Source organism: Zingiber officinale, chromosome 1B (assembly GCF_018446385.1).
Source record: "Zingiber officinale cultivar Zhangliang chromosome 1B, Zo_v1.1, whole genome shotgun sequence".
Taxonomy (NCBI): Eukaryota; Viridiplantae; Streptophyta; class Magnoliopsida; order Zingiberales; family Zingiberaceae; genus Zingiber; species Zingiber officinale.
This window is the reverse complement of record NC_055986.1, coordinates 142870036-142892184: the sequence shown is the minus strand read 5'-3', so window position 1 is coordinate 142892184 and position 22149 is coordinate 142870036. Positions and strand designations below refer to the sequence as shown.

Sequence of the window (22149 nt, the reverse complement as noted above, 5' to 3'; positions counted from 1 at the left end):
TCGGTCCACCGACCGATCCAGCGATACAAGAGCGATCCTGTATTCCAGTGCTGGATCGGCCACCGACCGATCCATCACCGGACAGTAGCGAACCCAGGATTGTGTGTGGATCGGTCACCGACCGATCCAGATACTGATCGGTCCGTCGACCGATCCAGTTTGGATCGGACGATCCAGCCAGTGTTCGCGTGGGGGTCAATGGATCGTTCCACGGACCGATCCAAAGCTCTAATTTTGCCTCCTCAGCCTAGCTATGAATATCTAGAAGGTAGTGGGACATGAAATCTCACTCTCACAGAGTTAACAGAGGCAACTACAATAGTTTAGTAAAATTTTTATTCAGCCCAGTTTTTCCGCATTAGTAATTTAGCTGCAGTTAGCAAAGAAACTGTAGCGGTCCGCCTTGCAGCCTAGCAGTAGAAGGTGGGTCATTACATGTTGTTCTCGGATTCCCGAAATCTTCTTTTATAGGCACTGTTCGATCGACTGAATCATCGTTCGATCGATTGAACCACCGTTTGGTCGACTGATCCTTTTGATTGATTGATCTATCTATCGGTCAACTTAACATTGCGACTTTCTTCTGTGCTTTGATTCAATCAAGTCAATCCTGTGATTTTGTTGTTCGGTCGACTGATCTCTAGTTCGGTCGACCGATCACTCTGAGTTGCCATTCATCGATGATTTGATCTGATTCTTTGCCACTTCCTTTTATGGTTTGGTCAATCAATCCTCAGGTTTGATCGACCGATCATGCTATGATACCATGTTTGCGAGCCTGATCTATTTTTCCATTTTTTTCATCACTACAACAAAAATATTAAAGACAACGGTTAAAAACCGTTGTCATAGGCCCTTTAAACCCGTTGTAACTGACACTGTTGTTAAATGTGCAGTAAAAGACAACGGTTTGAAACCGTTGTCTTTGACCACATTAGACAACAGTCATGCAACGGATTTAAAGTGTTGTCTTTTAATACCAAAGACAACAGTTCTGCAACAGTATAAAACCGTTGTAATTGCCAGTTTTGCAAAAATTTGATCGCAGATATGCTTTTGACAACAAATACACTGTTGTCTTTCTTCAAAATTTAGTTTAAAATCATTGTCTTTGAATACTTTTCACAACGGTTAAAAAATCATTGTCTATGTTGATTAGAAAATGCATCACGAATAGATAAAACATTATAATTCTTTTGCACACAAACTGGTACAACATATATACATTCACAAAAACTGTTTTCAACATATATACATTCAGTTGTCTTTTATACATCTTGTCTCAATCAAAAACTGGTACAACATATATGTACATTCACTTAAATTTATAAACTTCTACAATTACTACAAGCTATCCAAACATGACCACAAGTAGTTTATCAGACCATAACCACAAAAGATAAGACCATAAAATTAAGTTTATCAGACCACAACAATCTTCACGTACTGGTCCGTTTTCTGCATATAGAATTTCATAGACTTAGCTTGCAAACCCAGCTTTCTCCCTTTTCTGAAAATAAAATATAATTAAAGCCATAGAAAAAAGTATAAACATGCATGTATAAACTGATAATCATTGCAAACTGATAATTGAAACGAATAAATCTAATAAACCACTACAAACTAAATTGATAATTGAAACAAACAAGCTCCAAAAGTAGAAAACTTATCAACATGTATAAATAATTATAAACTTCTTGCAGCTTTGCATCTTTTGTATAGTAGAAACCAAATTGTGAAGTACGTACATAAATCTGGACCTTCTGAAATGTTTAAGTAAAAGAATGACCAAATAAGCACGAGAGACGTTGCCGCTTCACATTTTCATGAGTAGTCAAGCAAGTGAGCATGAAAAAAGTTGATGAATATTTAAACTTGACATTATATCTTAAACCATGTATTATGTGAAAGCAGCTAGATCGAATAGCTAACAGCAGCGACAGAAAGAAGGAATCATAGAGGAAGTCATGTACCTTATGTCTCAACATTACAGCAGCAACACTCTAGTAAGATCTCAAAGCTTGAGGATGTGCAGTTTGCATAAAAACCACAAAGCAATGAGCAACTACCTTTTTCATCAGTATTTAAGTCGCATGCACCCTTTCTGAACATTGCTTTAAGTTTATGTATGCGTTCAACATTTGAAGAATTTTTTTCAATCAATATATAAGAATTGGCAACCACTATTATAGCCTTGCATATAGCAAAATGAATAAAGCTCAATGGAGTGAATAGCTTCATGTAGCTGAAACCAAAAAATTGGGACAAGCATAGCTTAATGGAGATGATGTAAGAATTGGCAACAAGTTAATTCCAATAAACTGACCAGTCCTGCCCCAACATGATCACAAATGAAAGTTGCATCGATGTATCGCTCTTCCTCTATAGCTCTCTGTGGCAACAAGAGTGCTTAGAATATAAATTAAATACAATAAGTGTATAAGACAAGTTTCATACATTCATAATAGTCAATGCTGCTCCAACAATATCCTTTTTGTAGCACCAGTTATGGCCAACTTCAGCTTTGCAGCTTCTCCATAATCCTCTCTTAAAATAGCCTCATTCAATTGTGACTGAAATAAGGCCATCACATAGCATGAAACTATCAGCAAAACTAAAGCCACAGTAGTATGAACAAAATTGTACACTAGAACATAATAAACTTGACTCTAACAAGAGGAAATCAAGTTTGGTATATTTAGTTAAGCTTCAACTTCTAATTTAGTGGTGTTGTTTGTGCTACTCTCTTTGGGCATAACAAGCCAGAGTGACCATGGTCCAAAACTTTGAACAAGACTGATTTTACCAACTAGTTAATGGCCTATACCATGTGAATCATTTTCATATAACCTTTACAAACCTATAATAAGATCTGAACTAACATTGGCATAAACCAAATTGTGCTAACTATACCAATTTTATGGATCAGTATAACTGTTAGAACCAGCTGATATCATTTCAACTCGTCACAAGTGAAAATATTCGTGACCTATACCATATGTTGCTTTCGTTTTTAAAAATCGTTGTTTTAAAAATGCACATGAATACTCATTTTCATTAGATTAGGAGTCTCCAATACGGAAGCTGAAAAATGCACATATGAAAATATTCACCCTTGTTTTATCTCGTATAACAAACAGTAGAGTAGTCTTACGAGGACAAAACCGTCTCAGCATCACCTGTCATGAGGTAAACGAAAGCAACTAAGCAAAACTCAAATTAAAAGTATATGTAAAAAAGTTATTGTAAGACTCAATTTGTTCAGGGGAATATGGTTTGGTTGAAGCAGCAATTCGCCAGCTCCTACTCTGCAAGCAAGTACGTGTTGAATTCAAGAGTAAAGCCAACAAGTAGGAAATTAATGGGTAATTATGAAGAATATTTTACCATTTTTTACTAGCTATTAGCTAGGCCACAATCACTACAGCTGTTCTGGTTATGGAACTTGTTGGCTGATGCCTTCATGTATTCGTCAGTTAAATTTATATCAGAGTTCATAAATTTGAACCATAATGATGAAAAAGATGCACTTAAGGAGGAGACTTAATTTTTTTTGAGACTTACTCAAGTGGGGATTTGAAAACAAAGAAGCATGAACCAATTGCCAAGTAGCACAGCAAGGGAACAAGCCCCTTTAAGTAATGTGAAGTTCCATCCTGTAAAAGTACCATTAGTTGAGTCTTGCAGGAAGAATTTTGGTTGAATCCTAGCATTTCAAAATAACCGAAAAACAACAACAGAAGTTGGTGTAACTAACAAGCATACCCCAATGAGTTACCTGTAACGTGAATGCTATTACTAGTATTGCCATGATCAATGAGCCAGTTTCTAACAGATTAAGATCAAGATCCATCTTGATTCCCGTTATCCAAGCCACCATAACACATAATGGAACCTTAAAAGGGCAAATTAGTACATTGTAAGCTATTCTTTAACATATACACAACATTTCATTTCAAAGCTACATCAAATTAAATCCTTACAACAAACATGGAGATCTGGGTTGCTGAACCAAGGGAAACACCAAGAGTAATATCCTGTGTGAGTTCAACAAGAAAAAATAATTATCACCATGAGAACAATCGTGTTTGACATTTGTTTTCCTTTATTCTTTGATTTGGGTGGATAAGCTAATTCATACGAGCAATGCAAATGTAAGTTATAGAAATGCATTTAGCAGCATCACAAATATGGAAACAATTTGATATGAAATATTATGTTTTAAGAAATTTATACTGACATATTTGCCTTGTGTTGCTCAACAAGTTATGCACCTTCATGCATCAATATCAGAAATAGTATGATCTCACACATAATGCCCAAATGTTCTTGTGAGTCCAGCTATGTGTATCTATTATGAGAAAATATACAAAGACCAAGTCATTTAAAGTTTAGTGTTCCAAAAGAAAGAAACACGTCGAGTTAGTATAATTTAACCGTTAGCAAGCTCATGATAACATGCACATCAACAACAAAAGAGTCATGAATTAGAATTGCGTACAGATTACTAAAACAATTTTATAAGATAAATTGGCTACATATTGTGATTGCTAACATAAAATGCAGATCATTTGTCTGTAAGTGTTGAAGTACCAATCACAACGGAAGCAGCAGGCAATAAGATCCATCGAACCACCAAACACAAGACGGTTAAGTGGACCAAACACAAGACGGTTAAGTGGTTACCCATAAATTGTTTTGATACTCCATGGAGAATGAGCAACAGAAACTAGAAACTGTGAAGAAGACGGCGATAACTTCAGTATGTCTTTCATCTGGTAAGAAATTGCAGTCCACACAAAGGATCTGAACCCCTGCCAAAGTATATAAAAATGACGATCGAAATTACGTCTTTTATAGAGAAACAAGATCAATGAAAACTACCAAAAAGGCAGGTACAAGAATGAATCGACAAAGAAGCCCTACTCTACAAGGTCGGAAATAAGAGCCAAAGGAAGGGAACCTGAGTGAAGTAGACCAAAGTGACGAGCCAAAGGAAGAAAGCTCCGAAGGAGGCCCGCATCCGCGTCGCCCAGGAAATCCACATCTCGATCTGCCGTACGGTGCTCAACTAACGCAGCCCTGAAAACTGGGGGGCGAACAAATCAAGAATGCACTCGACGGCGAGATGACCGGGAAGATTTGCTCCGGAGATTTGGTTTTCCCCTTGGGGATTGGCTTCGGTTCGTCCCCTCTTCGTCCCCCTCACCCAAACTCCTCCACAATGATGACGAGTTCATGTTCGGAGATCTCAACGACAACATCCTCATCAAGAAGCAGGTAAGATGAAACCCTAATGAGTAAGCAGAGGAAAGAGGTGAAGGGAGACATTAACCTGATGACACTTCCACCGGACAAAAGAGAGAGCATCGACCATGCCCTAGACGCAGTCAAGCTTGCAAACAAGGTTCGGCGAGTTCTCGTCATTGGCCCATATTCCGGTGAACAAACTCATCACCTTCCTCCACCTCCTCTCCACTTAAAAATTTGTGGAGAGGGGTTCGCCGGAGAGGGGTTGAATGAAGATGCTTAGGTTTTCGGTAGCAGGAGCGTGAAGAGATCGTATGGAGAGAGGGAAATAAAAATGGATAAGAGGGGTTCAGGAAGGCTAAGGCGGAAAACACGGCGCCAAAAATTTTTCACAGAGAGGGAAAAACACCGAAAGAATAAAGTAAAAGACAACGGTTTACAAAACTGTTGTTGTATCGCCTAAAAAAGTGCTTAAAGATAACGGTTTTAGATAACCGTTGTAAAATACGTTGTTGATTTAAAAAAATATTGCTCAACGACAACGGTTTTCACAAAACCGTTGTCTTTTGTATTTTATGGGAGCTCAAAGACAACGGTTTTATCTAAAACCGTTGTCTTTTACCAAATTTACAACAGTTTCTTCTAAAACCGTTGTCTTTGTGGTGTTGTCGTTTAACATTTTTGTTGTAGTGAATGTTTGATCGACTGAACCTGTCACGCCCCGGAGGAGTCTCTGTCCGAAAAATTTCGGCAGCATCTCCCCTGTACGACGGACAATATGAAACTTCCTACATACCACATATACTTCAGCCACAGGCGGCTGGAATGATAACAAAATAAAAATAAAAAAAAATAAACACCACGCAGTTTATAAAGATATTCAGCCTCTGGCTGTCACAACCACGCAGTTAATAATAGTAATCAATAACAATAGGACTCTGACTCGAAATCCACCCTACTCCACTACACTCGTAAAGCTCAAATCCAACGAACTCACCTCTTCTGCCGTCCAGGCAGGCATATAGTAGAATAAAAAAAACAAACCATCCAAAAGTCCATCAACGGTAACCATCCGTACAATATCCATAAATAAAATCCAAAACCAAACTAAAACATAGTCTGATGGAAGAAAAAACCAAAATAAAGCAAATAACAACCTAGTAGGGAACTAGCTCTACTTGCAGATGGGGGGCCATCGACTGGAACTGCTCCGGACAGCCTCAACCTGAAAATATATCAACAATGGAGGCGGGGTGAGTCCAACACTCAGCAGGTACAACTGATATGCATAATAAAACAAATAACAGACAACACTAATCATGCGTACAGTCTCCTGAATACGAGAAGGATAAATGCAACTGAAACGAAATCAGGAGATAACTGTACTAACTGGAATCAAAGTATAAAGGTAACAGGGTCGTCAGACCGGGGAAGTCATAATCCTGTATGCATGTCAATCAATGCATCCAAACAAATGCAGCATATAAGTGCAGCAATCACAAGCAAATAAAAATGCAATAAATGCATATGTCAACCCCATACTCTGAAATCAATGCTCCTGTGCAATGACAGAGTAAACGGGATGTTGTCGACTCCTGTCCCGTGACCCCAAATCATAAATGGGGAGCTCAATGCTCTCATCTCCGAGTACAATGGCGGGGAGGATATCTCTGCCGGCTACCACGAGTCTCGACCAACGGAGCCAAACAAAGTCCACCATCTGCACGGCTACCACGCTACCCTAAATGCCAACGAGCCAAGCAGAGCGGGCCGGCTACCACGCTGAGTCTCGACCAACGGAGCTAAACAAGCAGAACCGCCACACACCAGATATACAAATCCATGGGTGATGTATGCAGTACATGTAACTGGCGATGAGCTCAACCAAAGTAGAGCCGACAATCGCACAGCATGCAATCATGATGCATGATACTGAACATGGCAATCTCATGAATAACATGGCATGATCCATATAAATAGATACAAAGTGTGTACCACAAGAAGACGTATCAAATAGATGGCACACAAATCGAAGAGGGTATCAAATAAACCCTAGATCCAGAATATAACAGAGCATGTGGTTAGGTCACTACCTAAGGCATATGTGATCAGGTAGATAATATGTAGTGCAGAATAAATAAACAAACAACATGTACTAATCATGCAGTGACCAACCGAAATAAACAGGTAACACAATTACTGTTATATGTTAAACATATTATCATGCATATCAAAAGACATAAGTCAAAGTACCCGCCTCCGAAAATAGAAAGGATCGTATTCGGTCCAAATCTGACGTCGAGTTATCGTCTCGCGTCAAGGTCCTGTGACAAACAAATAAATCTTTTTATTTAGCTACACTCCTATAAATAGCTAAATAAAAACCTCCTACACTAGATTAGGGCAATAACCCAAATCAACAATCACATAAACCTAACCCAAAAACCTTACCTCACTTCTCACAGCAAGAATGTTACTGGAAATTATGGCCAAAACAATCACCGCTGCTGTGGAACCCCGATCCTCTACCAGCGCAATGAACCTACAATTATAGATCACTATACTCAATGAGCATGATCTTCCACCCAACACAAGTGCTGCTCACAACACGAATCAAAGCACAAAACCAAAAACCAAACCTTAAACCCTTACCTCCAATTCACAGTCGTTACAAGAACCAATAGCCACTGATTCCAACCACAGCACAACCCCACAGCAAGTTCCTACTGCTGGAATCACAAAATTGCTGCCCAAATTAGAGTTGTTGCTGCCGGAATCAGAAACACCCCACAAAACGTAAAAACCTCACTAATCTGTGACCTCCAAGATCAATAAGGCACGCGGCTGGAGGCTAGGGCAGAAGCAAGGAATCGGCTGGGGAAATTCGGGATGAAGGCAGTGGAGAGAAGGTCGGCACTGCTCGGCGTCGGCGGAGATGCTAGGGCATAGAGGGAAGGCTCGGCCAAATTTAAACCAGACACGGCACAATAAAGGAAGAAATGGTGCTCTGCCGTGGGGAGGAAGGGAGGCTCGGTCGCCGGCACAGAGAATCGGAGAGGGCGATGGCGCTAGGTTAAACCTAGTGGCCGGCGAGGTATCGGGAAGAAGAAAAGAGGGAGTCGCGGGGGCCGGCGTTGCTTCGATCCAGAGAGGGCAGCGGCGCAAGAGGGCACAGCGGCTTCGGCAGGGCTCAACGGCGGCCGGCGGATCGTGTGCGGCGGCGTCAGGGAAATAGGGAAGAGATGCGGGAAATGGCTCGGGTTCGGCGACAAAAGAAAATGAAAGAAATAAAGAAAATGAAAAGGAAAAGGATATATATAAATATAATCTTTTCCTCGCTTAAATCGGGTAGCCTAAACAGGCTTTTCCGGACCCCATTTTTATCCCCGTCAACTCGTCCGTACGAGCTCCGAAAAATTCCCGAAAAATCTCCAAAAATTCTGAAAAATTCCTTTATTAAGATTCGCCTATTTTCCGGTATTTTACATTTTCCCCCACTAATAAAAATTTGGTCCCCAAATTTCGTTATCTACCATCAGCAAGCACTAACAACAGATATAAAGTATAAATGCTGAACGGTAAATTAAATCACATACCTCAAGTGAAAAGATGGGGATATCGAGCTCGGATAGTATCCTCGAGCTCCCAAGTAGCCTCCTCGTCCGAGTGATGCTGCCATCCGACTTTAACCAGCCGGATAGTCTTATTCCGCAACTGACGCTCTTTCCGGTCGAGAATCCGTACCGGAACCTCCTCATATGTAATGTCAGGCTGGACAGGAACTGGAATATCTGTCAGCACATGCGTCGGATCAGGTACATATCTCCTCAGCATGGATACATGAAATACATCGTGCACGCCTGACAGGGACGGTGGTAGTGCTAGTCGGTAAGCTACTGCTCCGATCCTCTCGAAGATCTCGAAAGGACCAATGTATCGCGGAGCTAGCTTACCTCTGAGACCAAATCTCTTCACCCCTTTCGTGGGTGAAACTCGCAAAAATACATGGTCGCCAACAGAGAACTCTAGTGGTCTGCGTCTCCGATCAGCGTAACTCTTCTGGCGGTCCTGCGCCTCTGACATCCTCCGTCTGATAGTACGGACCAACTCTGCATCCTGCTGAACTCTCTGAGGTCCCAACAACTGGGCCTCTCCAATCTCATCCCAGAGAACGGGTGTCCGACAAGGTCTACCATACAACGCCTCAAACGGTGCCATCTGGATAGCCGAATGAAAGCTGTTGTTATAGGCAAACTCTACTAACGGCAGATGGTCCTCCCAACTGCCTCCAAAATCCATAACACATGATCTCAGCAAGTCCTCAAGAGTCTGAATAGTCCGCTCTGACTGTCCATCTGTCTGTGGATGGAAAGCTGTACTAAGTCGGAGCTGTGTGCCCAAGGCCTGCTGCAGACTCTGCCAGAAACGAGACGTAAACCGTGGATCTCTATCCGAAATGATACTCAACGGAACACCATGTAGTCTGATGATCTCCCGACAATACAGATCTGCTAATCGATCCAGGGGATCAGTCCTCCGGATCGCTAAGAAATGCGCGGATTTGGTTAATCGATCAACGATTACCCAAATCGCGTCATGGCCTCGTCGTGTCCTCGGCAATCCTACCACAAAGTCCATGGTAATGTGATCCCACTTCCATTCAGGAATAGGAATCCGCTGAAGTAATCCTGCAGGTCTCTGGTGTTCAGCCTTCACTTGCTGACAGACAAGACATCTAGCTACGAAACCACGATGTCTTTCTTCATGCCGTTCCACCAATAGGAACGCCTCAAGTCTCGATACATACGAGTCCCTCCCGGATGGATCGCAAATCGAGAACGGTGTGCCTCCTGTAGTAGCTCCTGTAAGACCGGGTGAGACTGAGGTACGCATAATCTGCCTCGGAAGTATATAATACCCTCCTCGTCTCGTGTAAACTCGGTCTGCTGCCCGGAAGCTATCTGACTGCCAATAAACTGACAATGCTGATCACCAGCCTGAGCCTCTCGGATCATCGTCCTGATTGACGACTGAGCAACCATGGTAACCAGAATACCCTGCTCTGTCGGTCCCTGCTCCTCAAGATCTAACTCAGAGAAACTCTGAATCAAGTCCGTGACTGATGTCCGGTGGCAAGCCAAAGTCCCTCTGGACTTCCTACTGAGTGCATCTGCAACTACATTAGCTTTACCCGGGTGGTAGCTAATGGTACAATCGTAATCCTTCAGGAACTCCATCCATCTCCTCTGTCGGAGATTAAGCTCCTTCTGAGTGAAAATATATTTGAGACTCTTATGATTAGTGAGAATCTCAAATGTAATACCGTACAAATGATGACGCCAAATCTTCAATGCATAAATGACGGCGGCTAACTCCAGGTCATGAACTGGGTAGTTCTTCTCATGCTCCTTCAGCTGACGAGAAGCATAAAAGACTACTCTGCCGTGTTGCATCAGAACAGCACCCAAACCCTGAAGAGACGCGTCGGTGTAGAGTACAAATCCATCCTCTCCAGAAGGTAAAACCAAAACTGGAGCCGACACTAATCTCTGCTTCAGCTCCTGAAAGCTGGTCTCGCAATCCTCTATCCACGTAAACTTCATGCCCTTCCTGGTAAGGCGTGTCAGCGGCATAGCAATACGTGAGAAATCCTCGACAAAACGTCGATAATATCCGGCCAATCCCAGAAAGTTGTGGATCTCCTGAACTGACTTCGGCTGCTCCCAACTGGTGACAGCCTCGATCTTCTGAGGGTCTACTGAGATACCTCTGCTAGAGACCACGTGTCCCAGAAAACTGACTGAGGATAGCCAGAATGCACACTTGCTGAACTTCACGTACAGCTGATGTCGTCTAAGAATCTCCAAGACTATGCGAAGATGATGTGCATGCTCCTCCTCGGAATGCGAGTAGACCAATATGTCATCAATGAAAATGATAACAAACTGATACAGATACTCCAGAAAGATGCGGTTCATCAAGTCCATAAACACTGCTGGAGCATTGGTAAGCCCAAATGGCATTACCAAAAACTCATAATGACCGTATCTGGTACGGAAAGTTGTCTTCTGAATATCTGAGTCTTTGACTCTCAGCTGATGATATCCGGATCGCAGATCAATCTTAGAATACACTGATGTACCTCTGAGCTGATCAAACAAATCCTCGATCCGTGGTAAAGGATATTTATTTCTAACGGTCACTGCATTCAGCTGTCTGTAGTCAATACATAACCTCATGGTACCGTCCTTTTTCTTGACGAATAAAACAGGTGAACCCCATGGAGAAACACTAGGGCGAATAAATCCCCTATCCAAAAGCTCCTGGAGTTGAACCTTCAGCTCGTTCAACTCTTTTGGTGCCATACGATAAGGAGCTTTCGATGCCGGTGCGGTCCCCGGAATCAACTCAATAGCGAACTCCACTGACCTTCTGGGAGGCAAACCTGGCAGCTCCTCTGGAAATACATCTGGGTACTCCCGGACTACAAGAACGTCGGAGAGCTGCGAACTGCTGCTGTCCTCAGTACTGATCAAAGATAACAGAAAACCCTGACAGCCATGTGACAATAACTTCTGAGCCTGAAGCGCCGAAATGATCGATAATCCATCGTCTCTAATGCCAGTGAAATCCCACGAGGGTTGGTTCGGAGGCCGGAATGTGACCACCCTCGTCTGGCAATCAACTGTGGCATGATATGCTGACAAACAGTCCATGCCAAGAATAACATCAAAATCAACCATTTCCAATACTAAAAGATCCGCTGTAATAATTAGGTTGCCAAAATCTAACGGGCAACCTCTGACCTCTTGGGTGACGTCCATGGTGTCACCGGAGGGTAGAGAAACCGTCAATCGCTGGGATCTGCAAGTGGGTAATCTACCAACCTCTCGTATAAAAGTACGAGATATAAAAGAGTGCGAGCTACTAGTATCTATCAGTATATCTGCAGATAAGGCATAAATAGAAATCATACCGCGGAACACGGATCCGTCGGCTCGCTGCGCATCCTCTCTGGTCATCGCATGAACACGTCCAGTCTCTGGCGGAGGAGGAGGAGGTAACACTGCCAGCGGCTGCTGCGGCTGAGCAGAAGCCTGCCACTGAGACGGTGCTGGATACTGCACCAGAGAAGACTGAGAGGATGGTAACTGATACTGGGCAGCTGGCTGGGACTGAGTCTGGTACTGGCCTGTAAGCTGAGGCTGCATCTGATACTGCCCCTGTGTCGTATGATAAAGTCCCGGAACCGAACTCTGAGGTGCTATGGAAGCACTGGAATACTCCTGTCCAAGCATACCAAATGCCGCTGCTGCTGGTGAAGCACTCTGCGGCTGGCCTTGCGAAGGTTGGAGTCGTCGCCCTCCTCGATAAGTACCGGACTGACTGGACTGTCCTCCAAGATCAGACCCTCCGGAAGTCATATGCTGGGTCCTCTGCGGACAATCTCGGCTCTGGTGCCCAGGCAGTTTGCAATGAAAGCAAACTGACTGTCCCAGAGAGCAAGCTAATGTGATATGATCTCTAGACCCACATCTGAAACAACGAATGTCGCTAGTGGGTTGTTTCCGGTTCTGCTGGGAAAACCGGGAACGTCCTGAAGATGACTGCCCTGATTTCTGGGGTTTACGTGATCCCCCAGATGTACCCTGATCTGTCCGACTATGTCTGACCTGCGGTGGTGTAGTCTGAGGCTGCTGGATCTGCCCAGATGTGTGACCTGGCTGTTTCCTCTTTCTGTCTGGAAACGCTCTCTGCTGTGCTGCCTCAATCAATAGAGCTTTGTCTAACGTCTCTAGATAGGAAGAAATAGCAAGACCGGCAAGTTTTACTTGCAGATGTCCATCCAGCCCCTGTATAAACTGCTGCATGCGTGAACTATCCTCAGCAACGAGCTCTGGACAAAATCTGGACAATCTGTCAAACTCTGCATTATACTCAGACACTGTACGATTATTCTGCCTCAAACTCAGGAACTCCTGTCGACGAGCAATCTGATAAGCCCGTGGAAAGAAACGGCTCTCAAAAGCCTGTCTGAATCTGGCCCATGTGATATTCTGCTCCCCGATGATAGTACGCTGGGTGAGCCACCAGGTGTCAGCAGCGTCTCGTAAGTGGAAAGCAGCCAGCTCTGCTTTCTCCCACTCGGAGCAAGCCATATAGAAAAAGGTACGCTCCATCGTCTCAATCCAAGATAAAGCCACACTCGGATCTCGATCACCTCGGAAGAGTGTGAATCGACTCTTCATCGACTCTGCCAAGAACGGAATCCTGGCTCGTGCCGCAACAGGATCTATGAAGTGTGTCGGAACGGCTGTCGGAACTGGCGGAAACCCTGGAGCTGATACTACAGGTGGCACCGCTGTATAAACTGGAGGAGGTACTCCCGGTACTGCTGGATAAACGGGAGCATAAGCAGTCTGTGGCACTGTAGGGTGAGGGTAGGTAGCCGCAGCTGGAGATACAGTAGGCACTGGTACCGGATGTGAAGCAACCGGTATCCCTAATGCAGGAGCGGCTGGGTACACAGTATGTACTGGGGGCACAGGCGTCGCTGATGCCGGGTACATAGTAGGTCCAGATGGCGGTGGTACTGAATACGTTATAGACTGAGCTGGAGCTGGTGTCGGATATGACAATGGTATCCCTGGAGGTACCGGAAATACTGGAGGAGTAAGTACTGTCGGTGCCGCTGAGGCAGGTACCTCTATAGGAGCCGTCGGGGTCTGAGAGCCCAACGCGTCCGCAGCCAGCTGAGTCTGTCCCTGACTGACAGACTCACTAACAGTGGGCATCTCTGGCGTATCCAGAGATCCCGTGGTCCTCGCACGTGGTCGTCCAGCACCACGTCTCGCGGCAACACGCGTAGATCGCCTCATACCTGTTAAATTATATTACAGATATTACTACAGGTATAAACAATTACCAAAATGACACTATACCTAATTGCTGTCTGGAGATGTTCCGTCGCTGTCCAGCCCCCAAATTGACCTCGAAATTCCGTACGAGAAAAACAACAGTGGAAATCCATATAAATCCATAACGGAAGTCCATAACAAAATCGAGACGGAAAATCCGTGCAACCCAAAATAACTGCCCAGACTAATTTGTCTCGCAACTAGGGCTAGTATAAAAATGTCCAAAATAACAAAAGCAGGTATCACACTCTGCTCTGATACCAATGAATTGGTATCAGATGAATCTCAAATATCCAACACACGGAAACCCAACCAGTATCGCCAAACTTTGGCGCTCTGATACCGTATAAATTGGCATCAGGTTATCCCAAATATCCAAAATACGAAAACAACGATCGCAAAACTTGGCTCTGATACCACTAAATTGTCACGCCCCGGAGGAGTCTCTGTCCGAAGAAATTTCGGCAGCATCTCCCCTGTACGACGGACAATATGAAACTTCCTACATACCACATATACTTCAGCCACAGGCGACTGGAATGATAACAAAATAAAAATAAAAAAAAACAAACACCACGCAGTTTATAAAGATATTCAGCCTCTGGCTGTCACAACCACGCAGTTAATAATAGTAATCAATAACAATAGGACTCTGACTCGAAATCCACCCTACTCCACTACACTCGTAAAGCTCAAATCCAACGAACTCACCTCTTCTGCCGTCCAGGCAGGCATATAGTAGAATAAAAAAAACAAACCATCCAAAAGTCCATCAACGGTAACCATCCGTACAATATCCATAAATAAAATCCAAAACCAAACTAAAACATAGTCTGATGGAAGAAAAAAAACCAAAATAAAGCAAATAACAACCTAGTAGGGAACTAGCTCTACTTGCAGATGGGGGGCCAGCGACTGGAACTGCTCCGGACAGCCTCAACCTGAAAATATATCAACAATGGAGGCGGGGTGAGTCCAACACTCAGCAGGTACAACTGATATGCATAATAAAACAAATAACAGACAACACTAATCATGCGTACAGTCTCCTGAATATGAGGAGGGTAAATGCAACTGAAATGAAATCAGAAGATAACTGTACTGACCGGATCAAAGTATAAAGGTAACAGGTCGTCAGACCGAGTGAGTCATAATCCTGTATGCATGTCAATCAATGCATCCAAACAAATGCAGCATATAAGTGCAGCAATCACAAGCAAATAAAAATGCAATAAATGCATATGTCAACCCCATACTCTGAAATCAATGCTCCTGTGCAATGACAGAGTAAACGGGATGCTGTCGGAGTACTCCTGTCCTGTGACCCCAAATCATAAATGGTGGAGCTCAATGCTCTCATCTCCCGGTACACGATGACGGGAGGTGCTACCCTAGAGGCCAACGGAGCCAAACAAAGTCCACCATCTGCCGGCTACCACGCTGCTACCCTAAATGCCAACGGAGCCAAACAGAGCGGAACTGACTGCCGGCTACCACGCTGAGTCTCCTGACCAACGGAGCCAAACAGCAGAACCGCCACACACCAGCCAGATATACAAATCCATGGGTGATGTGTGCAGTACATGTAACTGGCGATGAGCTCAACCAAAGTAGAGCCGACAATCGCACAGCATGCAATCATGATGCATGATACTGAACATGGCAATCTCATGAATAACATGGCATGATCCATATAAATAGATACAAAGTGTGTACCACAAGAAGACGTATCAAATAGATGGCACACAAATCGAAGAGGGTATCAAATAAACCCTAGATCCAGAATATAACAGAGCATGTGGTTAGGTCACTACCTAAGGCATATGTGATCAGGTAGATAATATGTAGTGCAGAATAAATAAACAAACAACATGTACTAATCATGCAGTGACCAACCGAAATAAACAGGTAACACAATTACTGTTATATGTTAAACATATTATCATGCATATCAAAAGACATAAGTCAAAGTACCCGCCTCCGAAAATAGAAAGGATCGTATCCGGTCCAAATCTGACGTCGAGTTATCGTCTCGCGTCAAGGTCCTGTGACAAACAAATAAATCTTTTTATTTAGCTACACTCCTATAAATAGCTAAATAAAAACCTCCTACACTAGATTAGGGCAATAACCCAAATCAACAATCACATAAACCTAACCCAAAAACCTTACCTCACTTCTCACAGCAAGAATGTTACTGGAAATTATGGCCAAAACAATCACCGCTGCTGTGGAACCCCGATCCTCTACCAGCGCAATGAACCTACAATTATAGATCACTATACTCAATGAGCATGATCTTCCACCCAACACAAGTGCTGCTCACAACACGAATCAAAGCATAAAACCAAAAACCAAACCTTAAACCCTTACCTCCAATTCACAGTCGTTACAAGAACCAATAGCCACTGATTCCAACCACAGCACAACCCCACAGCAAGTTCCTACTGCTGGAATCACAAAATTGCTGCCCAAATTAGAGTTGTTGCTGCCGGAATCAGAAACACCCCACAAAACGTAAAAACCTCACCAATCTGTGACCTTCAAGATCAATAAGGCACGCGGCTGGAGGCTAGGGCAGAAGCAAGGAATCGGCTGGGGAAATTCGGGATGAAGGCAGTGGAGAGAAGGTCGGCACTGCTCGGCGTCGGCGGAGATGCTAGGGCACAGAGGGAAGGCTCGGCCAAATTTAAACCAGACACGGCACAATAAAGGAAGAAATGGTGCTCTGCCGTGGGGAGGAAGGGAGGCTCGGTCGCCGGCACAGAAAATCGGAGAGGGCGATGGCGCTAAGTTAAACCTAGTGGCCGGCGAGGTATCGGGAAGAAGAAAAGAGGGAGTCGCGGGGGCCGGCGTTGCTTCGATCCAGAGAGGGCAGCGGCGCAAGAGGGCACAGCGGCTTCGGCAGGGCTCAACGGCGGCCGGCGGATCGTGTGCGGCGGCGAAACCGTGCGGCGTCGGTTAGGGCTCGAGAGGGTGCGGCGACGTCGGGGAAATAGGGAAGAGATGCGGGAAATGGCTCGGGTTCGGCGACAAAAGAAAATGAAAGAAATAAAGAAAATGAAAAGGAAAAGGATATATATAAATATAATCTTTTCCTCGCTTAAATCGGGTAGCCTAAACAGGCTTTTCCGGACCCCATTTTTATCCCCGTCAACTCGTCCGTACGAGCTCCGAAAAATTCCCGAAAAATCTCCAAAAATTCTGAAAAATTCCTTTATTAAGATTCGCCTATTTTCCGGTATTTTACAGAACCTCTATTCGATCGACTGATAAAATGACCTGATCAGTCAACTAATAAAATGACCTGATTAGTTGACTAAACCTCCTATTCAGTTAACTGAACTCTTGGTCAAATGAATATTTTTGAGGTCTACATGCATGGCCATTGACAGAGTCTGATTCCGAGTTCTGAGTCAAAAGTTATGACCCTTTGAAGTTTAAGAAGTCATATGATTCTACAACACAGAGTTAGTTTGATATAATAATAATATTCCTGCAAAACAGAGTTAACACAATATGCATGAGTAAGAGAATATAGTAAGACCTGTCTTGACCTCAACTTGGAAACCTCATGATTTCTTAAATTAGATCAGTGACCTAGGGTTTGTCCATTCCCGTGACATGACCTCCCGATCGCTCCACTTAGTTGCTTACCTCAACCTACCCACAAAATATCGGGTCCTCTAAACTTGTTTGGACTTCAACTTAGTATCATATCGGCTCACCAGGGCTTCCCTTCATAATTAATTAGTTAAGGATTAATTGATTAATTTGTTAGGAATTAAGTTTAAGTTAAAATTAAGAATTAATTAGGTAAATATTCAAGATCAATTAATAAGTTAAAATTAATTAGGTTTGAATTAATTAAGAGTTAGAGATTAAGTTAAAATTTTAGTTTTGATTAATTAAAATTGATAAAGAAATTTGTTTATTATCTTGATTTATTGGTTAATCATGAATTAAATTTTAATTGTTTTTAATTAAGTTTTAATTAATTTTGAATTAAGTTTTAATTAATTTCAAGTATTTTATTTATTGATTAATTAATCTAGTTTTGATTAAGGTTTTGATTAATTATTAATTAATTATTGTTTTGTATTTTGATTAAGATTAATACTTATTATTTCAATTAGTGTGAGGTATTAAGAATTTTTGAAAAAAGTTGTTTGACTCTGATTAGATTCAAACTTAGCTTTGAGTTCATCATAAAGAAGTTTATAGGGTAAGTTTTTCGACTATGGTGAGTTACAATGGGCATCATTAGAGTAACCACATCTAAGATAACTTTCCAAAAATAACTAATCCAATGAACTTAATACTAGATTTTGGTTAAACTAGCTTATGTTTAATTGGGGTAGCTACGACCAGATCCACTAGGTCCAGTACACCAGGTAGAACATATATGATTCAGCCTAGACATATCCTCGGTAACGTTTTCTTAGTGTACTATCATCCCAATCCATTCCGATGCTATGTTATTAGGGTTTGGTAAACCTTTTTATTTCTAGTCATCCTAATCTAAGTCTAAAAGTAAATCTAAACATAAGCATGCATATTTAATCAATCAAGTAGGATGAATAATTTTTCTATTTGCTCCCCTTGAGTCATAGTTTAGATATGGTCTATCTAAGAAATGAATATGACTTTTGGGGACCAAATAAACATGATTTTGAGACCCATGCTTAGATTGGTTTTATTTCATTTTGACTAAGTAAAGAAAAGTATGATTTGTTTGCTTTGTTTGGTTTGTAACTAAGTCCAAATTTGTTGTACATGACTTGTTATGATCCAAGTACCATATTTAGACACTTGGATCCAATTCAAACTTTTTCAATGTCTTCTTGAGTCACTCCACTTAACCTTTCAAGTTAGAATTTTATTTCTCGAGTTTTACAACTTGAGTTGAAGTTCCAACAAACATTTTATAACTTTAAGTAAGTTTAACTTGGAAGAAAATGTTATCATATTGGGATCTTTGGAAAAGGATGCGAATCCCTGGCTTCTTTTAGACTCGTCGTCAGACTCAGACTCATATTCATCCTCAGACTTGAACTCAAATTCTAGTTCGTCAGTTTATTCTTTTGATGTTAGTGCCATGAAGCATCTATGCTTTGGTTCCTCTGTGTTTGACTCTTTCGAGGATGATTCGTTGTCCTGCATTTTATTATTATAAAAATTATTTAAAATAGGATTACTTTTGATTATTTTTGGAGCGTGGGGTTTCATGATGAATTTTGACCAACTTATCCCAAAGTTCCTTAGTATTATTGAAGTAGCCAACTTTAACATGTTCTTCATTCGCCAAGTCACATTAGAGGGTGTATGTGGCCCGAGCATTTAGTTGATCTTTCTTTTTCATATCCAGATTCCATTTCTCTGAATCTAGTTGTTCTCCGAGTTTGTTCACTGGTGTTGTATACCCTTTCTTGATGGTGAACCATAAGTCGATGTCTGATTTAAGGTAGCACTTCATCCTTCATTTCTAGTTGCTAAAATTTTATCTGTTGAAGAGTGGTGGATGAACAATGCTATAATCTTTTTGGTGGGAACTTGTCATTCTTATAAAAAGAAAAATGACCAAAAGAAGGTTTCCAAGACTCTTGTCTTGGATTAGCAGTGTGAGATAAAAGAGAAAGGTATATGACTATGATTAAAGAAACACCTTTAAAGAAAAAGAAAAAGATTTTGAAATTGCTTGAAAAACTATTAAGTTACTTCAGAGCTACCAAGCTCTGATACCAATTGAAGAATCGAAATAGACGAGAGAGGAGGGGTGTGAATCTCATTCGTTAAAAATATTTTCTTTATCATAAAACTAAATTAGAGTAAGCAACGAAAGTAATAAAATAGAAGCAATACAAAAGAGGCACAATTATTTACTTAGTTTGGAGTGTATGCCGATTCCTACTTCAAGATTCACGATCCTTGATCGCAATGTTGGGTAATCCACTGAAACTCCTCTTTCCAAAGCCTTCAAAAAAGAGGTAATTAGTACAATGAGGAAGAACGATAGTAACACACTACTATCTTCTTATAATAACAATGATGCAAACTAAAATAAAATATATCGACAAAAGAAGAATAGAAATGAAGCTTTCATTGTCCATGAGCCTTCCAGCGTTGTAGTAGCTTGCATGAGCAAATGAGATGTTAATGAGCGCAATATGAATTGAGGAATCGTAGAAATCAGTTGATGTGCTCAGATTCCCGAAGTCTTCTTTTATAGGCACTGTTTGGTCAACTGAACCCCTGTTCGATCGACTAATCCTTTCAGTTAACTGATCCATCTATCGATCGACTGAATATCACGCCTTACTTATGTGCTTTGATTCAATCCTGTCAATCCCATGATTTTTGTTGCTCGGTCGATTGATCTCTGGTAGTTTTCGATCGATCACTCTGAGTTGTCATTCATTGATGATTCGATCTGATTCTCTGTCATTTTCTTATATGGTTCGATCGACTGATTCTTGGGTTAGATCGACCAGTTATGTTGTGATACCATGCTTGGAAGCTTGATCTATTTATCTTTTTTTGCCTGCTTGATCGACTGAACCTTTGTTTGGTCGACTAATAAAATAGCCTGATCGATCAACTGAACCTCATGTTCAATTAACTGAACCCTCGATCAAATGAAGATTTCTGAGTTCTGCATGTGTGGCCACTAACAAAGACTGATTTCGAGTTCTGAGTTAAAAGTTTTGACTCTTTAAAGTTCAAAGGGTAATTTGATTATGCAACACAGAGTTAGTTTGATATAACAATAATATTCTTGCAAAACAGAATTAACATAGTATGCATAAGTAAGAGAAGATAGTAAGATCTATCTTGATCTCAACTTAGAAATCTTCTGGTTTCTTCAGTTGGATCAACGACCTATGGTTTGCCCCTTCCTAGGACACGACCTTTCCGTCGCTCTACTCCAGTTACTTACCTCAACCTACCTACTAAACATCGGATCCTCCATACCTATTTGGACTTTAGTTCAGCATCAGATCAACTCACCAGGGCTTCCCCTCGATATCAGGTCCTCCAAACCTATCGAGTCCAACTGCCAAGTGTTATGCCCTCTATCCACCTGAACTTCATTCCTGACTTTCATGATCTGCTAAGACTTTCCTGCCTAGCCGTGACTAGGACTTTCCCGTTTGAGTAAATATCCTACACACTCAGTTAATTTATTAGATTACAACAAGAATTAACTTGAACCTTTGATAACATCAAAACTCAAGTTCGATTCTGGTGCACCATGTACCAACAAATATTATTTTGCAAAGTTTTGAAAATTGATTATTTTTTTTAAATCTTTGACAAATTACTTTCCCAAGTGTTTCAAATATTACATTAATTTTTTTTCAAGCATTTGACATTTTTTTAACTTTAAACTTTTTGAAAAAGTATTTAGAAAAATTACTTTGAAAAATTTTGAAATTACTTTAAAATGTCTAAATCTTGAAGGTTTTGCCAAAATTACCTTGAAAGTATTTGAAAAATATTTCACCTTTGTTTGCAAAATACCTAAAAGTTTACTTTGAAAAATTACTACAAAAAATGCTTGAAGTTTTTTTTGGAAAACTTTTAGATAAGTGTTTTAGAAAGTTTACTTTGAAAGTTTCCAAAAAGTGCTTGAAAATCTCCTTTACAAAACCTTTTCAAAAAGTACTTGAAACTTTACTTTGTAAATTTGTTTTCTCTCCCTAACATAGGTCTGGAAAATATTATTCTTATCTGATTTGCTTAACTTATATTTCTGGTGTGATATATTTACATATTTATTTTGATGAATGTCATGGGGGAGGGTAAGAGTTTAAGTAAGAAAATAATACAAAACTGATAGTCTAAACCCTAAAATGATCACGAGAATAAAAAAAGTTAAATTATTTAACTTCTCTTAAATCATATTTATATTCTTCTTTTGTATATTTTTTTTAACTTTAACTCAGGTTATCATTATATAAAAAAGGGGGAGATTGTTGGT

General features: G+C 41.4%; 2 long non-coding RNA genes across 3 annotated transcripts; both read right to left on the bottom strand.

The window, feature by feature from the left end:
* Nucleotides 1-2350: 2350 nt before the first annotated feature.
* Nucleotides 2351-3460, bottom strand: LOC122006058. 2 transcript variants are annotated; one of them, XR_006118631.1, is made up of 4 exons: nucleotides 3388-3460; nucleotides 3114-3308; nucleotides 2458-2573; nucleotides 2351-2392 (listed from the first exon to the last, which is right to left on the bottom strand). It is a non-coding gene; the product is annotated as an uncharacterized LOC122006058 (long non-coding RNA). The 2 variants fall into 2 exon arrangements; XR_006118617.1 differs by having other exon boundaries at nucleotides 3114-3303; nucleotides 3388-3453.
* Nucleotides 3461-3539: 79 nt separating this feature from the next.
* On the bottom strand, nucleotides 3540-4044 carry LOC122006011. Its single transcript, XR_006118607.1, has 3 exons — nucleotides 3984-4044; nucleotides 3779-3895; nucleotides 3540-3656 (listed from the first exon to the last, which is right to left on the bottom strand). It is a non-coding gene; the product is annotated as an uncharacterized LOC122006011 (long non-coding RNA).
* Nucleotides 4045-22149: the final 18105 nt, after the last annotated feature.